Below are 6,247 nucleotides of genomic sequence, written 5' to 3' on the forward strand. Positions count from 1 at the left end.
GTCAGCACCATAGAAGTTTTACAGTTATTCATAAGAGATGTATGAGTCTGCAGTTGCTGTTGTACGCTTTGGTCCTGCTCGTTCTGATCGGAGTCAAGGGACTGCAAATAAGTCTCTGGGCAGAACAGTTATTTTTTTTGGCTCGTGGCAGAACCATAACCAGCTGCTCATTCAAAAAAATGCTCAGACTCAAGTGTACATGACATGGCCCCTGATAAATCTCAAGTACGCTCGATCCGGCCTCTGATCAGAATCAAGTGTGCTCTAACCCGGTTCTGATTGGATCATTCAGACCGCAATGACCTATAATCAGACTCTCAAAACCGAAGTGACCTCTGACCAGAGATCATACTTAAACACGCAAGAGGCTTTAAGTATCGTTATGATATATGCATTTCATAAAAACCGATATCCCTAGCAGAAAATTCAATGAAGTCAATTCAAAATCTAAATTGTTTTTGTGAAATAAAAGGCTTAAAGAAATTTTTAAATTGAAAAAATTGCATGCCCTTGCTTAAGTTCGCCCGCATCATAGATGAAGTTTGACAGTTATTCATAAGAAACGTCTGAGTCTACAGCTGTTATTTGCTAATCCTTTTTATAAAGAGACCGACCACTGTTCAGTGGTCGGACTCTTTGTTCCCGCTCGTTCTGATTGGAGGCAAGGTACTGCAAATGAGTCTCTGCTCAGAAGAGACATCTTTTTCTTTGGCTCGTGGCAGAGCCATAACCAACAACTCATTAACAAAAATGCAAAAAAAATGCTCAGACTCAAGTGCGCTCGATACTGCCTCTGAGCAATCTCAAGTGTGTTCGAATCCGCCTCTGAATAGATCTTTAAGCCCGAAGTGACCTATGATCAGACTTTCTAGACAGAAGTGACGTCAGAAGTGAACTGAGAAGTGAAAAATGTCTTTTTTTCACGCCGAAACAGGAATTGGAGCAACAAAGCGAGTGATTTTGCGTCATAATATAAACTAACTCTTTAATCTCAAAGAAGCGTGAGAGAACGGTGTTTAGACAAAATTTGTTCTTCTCGCTAGTGTTTTTTTGTTCACATACAGCCATTTGACATTGATTTTCACTGTTGTTTCTGTTTGTTGATCGGATTTCTTCTAAAGGGCTTTTCCAATCCGTTCACAGTCCATTCTAGGTCTGGAGTTTTGTTTAGTCAATAGAAACTGTTTCAAGACTTGTCCTGCTATGTTTTTAAAAAACCTCATAACTGATTTTTATTTTTACAAAAAACTGACCTTTCCGCTCACTTATTGTTTTTAAATTGTGAACGTGAACTCTAATTGACATTGAATTGAGGTCACCTAATTTAGATTTTTATAAAGCTCTTTGACTGTCATTTTTGTTTGAAATTTTTTCTACAAATAAGTTCGAATTGGAAATCAAACTCAATTTAAATCCCTTTTGGCGTTGATCTTCGCCATTTTAACTAAGGTTTTCAACAGTGTTCGTGGTGGCTCTTTTCCGGCATTATGCCGTTTATGTTTTATCAGCTAATATTTACTTAGCTAGTAGAGTCCTGGATAGGGATGATAGTCATGCGCTAGCTTTACAGTACCTTTTAGACAGTACTTTTTGTCATCTGAATTGCTTTCATTCCAAATTTTGCGCTGCGTGACTGAGTTCTTGACAGTTCGCAAAGTTCTCTATATAGCGAACAAATAAGGGTGCCGATATAATAAACTGAGTGACATCATATAAAACACCTGAACAAATTTATCCCCTGCTGATCGTTTGGGAGCAATTCGCCCGACAATGGTCGGTGGTTCTCATTTTCAGAGAACACCAGTGACGCAGTCATGTGTTTAAATATAAAATTAATACATTACATGTCATGGTACCGATTATCATGTCATAAAATGATTGTTTATTTCTTCGCGTTTTAGGAAAACGAACTGGTGTAATATTGGATAGAATAGGCCAACAGTAGTGTACTCTTGATTGGAGCAACGTTCCACCCAGTTATTTGTGATCACAAATTGAAACACGATTTGCAACAACTTTTCAATAGAGATTTTTCTCCTTAATCATTCTATCTTGTAGCGCGCGGCACTGAAGAGCTTCAAAATCTGCAAAAAACACAGAACACAGTTGAAAAGGAGACACTTAAACGGAAAATAACTGTTTAAATCTTCAAAGAAATTAATTTTTGCCAAAGAACTCTTCATTTGTGGTGGTAATGTTGACAAAAAATAACAGCAGATTTGGCACAAGTTTGTAATGTTTATATGATTATAACATAACCTCATCACAGATATTTGTTTTTGTTGATTTTTAAAAGAAGCTTGTTGACTTGAACTTTTAAACTAGCGAGATGAAAATAGGTGAAAGGTTTTCAGAAACAAATCTTCCCATCAGTTGAATTTGAATGGGTCAATTTAATAACCCACCAATCAAAGCGGAGTTTTCAATAGCAGTGCTGCAATGATGTATTTTCCACTGAAGTTGAATTTGTTCTGTTACAATAAATAGGTGAACTCTATTGGATAAGGCGAATATCCAATCACGTGCTAGGTAGGGGAGGCGCGCAGTCCTGTTATAGACTACTTGCTGTTAACTCTCGGATATTTACCTGGCTGGTGTTTGAATTTTGAAAATCTTTACCTGGAGATAACTTTAATATCTGACAGTGGTTCATAGTTAATTGCTTGCTTACAAACCTTTGTTTCTATTGCCCTCCACAATACTAGTGCACAAATATCGCAAATTAAGACGTGGATATTTAAAAAAATAATTAAAATAAACTTAACTGTAAAAATAAAAAATAAACGATGTAAAATTCTAGCAGTGTTTGGGCTTTCTAGCTTTGTAGTTTACCCAGTTTACCCTTGAGATGCCACGACCGGGCCGAGACTCGTACGGGGAGGCAAAACCTCCATTTTCATACATTGCTCTCACAGCCATGGCCATACAACATTCACCCGCGAAAATGCTGCCTTTGAGCGACATCTACAAGTTCATCACAGACCATTTCCCGTTCTACAGGAAAAACACACAGAAGTGGCAGAACTCACTACGACATAATCTCTCTTTCAACGATTGCTTCATCAAAATTAACAGACCCAACGACCGACCAGGAAAGGGATGCCTCTGGGCCTTGCACCCGAGATGTGCAAATATGTTCGAAAACGGGTCACTGTTGAGACGAAGGAAACGATTCAAACAAGGAGAGACAAGTCTTTCTCTGGAAGATGGAAGCATTTCAACTTTTAAGAGAAAAACTTTCACGGGTGCGAGGAAAGGTGTTCCAAGAGCTCTGACGTTCTCGATTGAAAATATCATTAATCAACAGGACCAAAGTTCCACTCAAAAACAGTCACCGTTTGGGTTCAACTTCAGTTGGAATAATCCTTCAGGCTTGCATGATCTCATTTTCAATTCTATGGGGAACAGTTTTGGGAATGGTTTTGTCTCTCATCCGCCAAAAGTGATCCCAGTATTCACAAGAGCAGCTATAAGTGAATCGGAATTAAGTCACAAGATACCTTCACCCAGATTATGGAATCCGGCCTTAATGTCACCACTGCAGCCTACGCTTGATGATGCTGTCGCAGAACACAAGATAACATGTAGTTTTTCCTCATTAATGTGCTCAAATTCTAACTATTGAGTGATTAACTTAACTATCTTTTTAATTTTGCAATTAAATGTACTCACACTATTTTTAACTGATTGAAGTCACCCATGCTGAACTCTAATTTTCAATAAAAACGGCAGTTTCAGGCATCCAAACTATGACTGCTGGCTTAAATGCCTTTGGTTTTTTCTATGGGCGCCAAAATTAGCCATATTTAAAAAGAGATAAGACAATTTAGACTTTATAGTTTAGACATCTAAGACTGAAAGTGAAATTGGGACTGAATAGGTATTCAACCGGCTGTCATTATTGTCACTGACAGACCAGAAAAATAAAAGATTGATATCAATCTATAGTTGAAGCCTTGAATTGAAAAAATTTGAGCAATTTTTGCTAATTTACTGCAAGTAAATCTAATGGCGATGTGATAGATCTTGAACCAGAGAAATTCTGATTGGTGTTTGCGCATTAAATTGGTAATAATTCCCGGGTCGAGGCCTCCGCCGTTATAAATCGGTGATAGGAGTGGAGAAATTTTTCCACCGTTAAAAATCTGCATGGGTTGACAAAATTTTTAATCATAGAACTTTCTTATTATGGAACATTGACTTATAAATCAAAAAAGTTTTAAAAGATTGGTAAAACTATAACTTTCCCCTAAATGAAAGTTCTATGACTAAAACTTTTCCATAAATGGAAGTTTCATGACTACAACTTCTCCATAATATGGAATTTCTATGGATACTACTTCTCCAAAACAACAGAAAGGAGGCATTTAAAGAGTCTTGGTTTTTTCGTGAGTCCTCATGAGCTTCTTAAACTACAAGGGAAAACAGCTTTGACTGTTTTTCTTGGAGAATAAGCAAAAATGGAGGCTATTTTTTTCCAAGACATGATATATAGCTAAAATCTAAAATCCCGGATAAGCCAGGAACACTATAGCACATCATAGAAGAAAGAAACGACGCACAATTAAAATACAGCACGTGGGAGAAGGTGCCTGTAAGGGCACAAAAGGATGGACATTTAACAAAAAATCGACTTTTAAAAAAAAAAATTTACCCCCCCCCAAAGTTAAGCCAAGACACCAAACCAAAAAACCCTGGTGCCTTACAATCCTTATAGATAGAAGGCACTGCCAAAACAGCATGGGAAACATTGAACAACTAATTGACCCAGAAGCTCCTATTATATTTTTTAAATACGGTTGACTTTTTGAGAAACATTTGACGAAATCGCACAACTTGACTTTATACATAAATAATGCAAAATTTTTTTGATTCATGACCAACGTTAGATTAACGCACGCTTGTTATATCAATTTGAATAGCCTAGACTCAGTAGTAAAGAAATGAGACTACTTTTTACATAAAAAACCTTAGAAAAATTAGCGTTTCCGACCTTCACGTGTTTTATGTAACAATTTTTGAAGTATTGACCCAATAGAAAAATCTCGGGTAGTTATAATATCTCTATGGATGGAAGAAACTACCAAAACAGTATGGGTAACATTGAACAGCTAATTGACCCAGAAGCTCCTATTATATTTTTTAAATACGGTTGACTTTTTCAGAAACATTTGACGAAATCGCAAAACTTGACTTTATATATCAATTATGCAGAATTTTCTTGGTTGATGGCCAACGTTAACCTAACGCACGCTTGTTATATCATTTTGAATAGCCTAGACTCAGTAGTAAAGAAACGAGACTAATTTTTACATAAAAAACGTTAGAAAAATTAGAGTTTTCGACCTTCATATGTTTTATGTAACAATTTTTGAAGTATTGACCCAAAAGAAAAATCTCGGGTAGTTATTACATTTCTGTGGACAGGAGAAACTACCAAAACAGTATAGGTAACATTGAACAACTAATTGACCCAGAAGTTCCTATTACATTTTTTAAATACGATTGACTTTTTGAGAAACATTTGACGAAATCGCAAAACTTGACTTTATATATCAATTAAGCAAAATTTTCTTAATTCATGGCCAGCGTTAACCTAACGCACGCTTTTTATACCAATTTGAATAGCTTAGACTCAGTAGTAAAGAAATGAGCTTAATTTTTACATAAAAAACATTAGAAAAATTAGCGTTTCCGACCTTCACCTGTTTTATGTAACAATTTTTGAAGTATTCACCCAAAAGAAAACTCTCGGGTAGATGTAACAACTCTATGGATAGGAGAAACTGCCAAAACAGTATGGGTAACATTGAACAACTAATTGACCCAGAAGTTCCTATTACATTTTTTAAATACGATTGGCTTTTTGAGAAACATTTGACGAAATCGCAGAACTTGACTTTATATAACAATTAAGCAAACTTTTCTTAATTCATGGCCAGCGTTAACCTAACGCACGCTTTTTATACCAATTTGAATAGCCTAGACTCAGTAGTAAAGAAATGAGACTACTTTTTACATAAAAAACGTTAGAAAAATTAGCGTTTCCGACCTTCACCTGTTTTATGTAACAATTTTTGAAGTATTGACCCAAAAGAAAAATCTCGGGTAGTTATAACATCCCTATGGATAGGAGAAACTACCCAAGCAGTATGGGTAACATTGAACAACTAATTGACCAGAAGTTCCTATTACATTTTTTAAATACTACTGACTTTTTGAGAAACATTTGACGAAATCGCAAAAC

This window comes from Convolutriloba macropyga, chromosome 8 (assembly GCF_964194025.1).
Source record: "Convolutriloba macropyga chromosome 8, txConMacr16.3, whole genome shotgun sequence".
Lineage (NCBI taxonomy): Eukaryota > Metazoa > Xenacoelomorpha > Acoela > Convolutidae > Convolutriloba > Convolutriloba macropyga.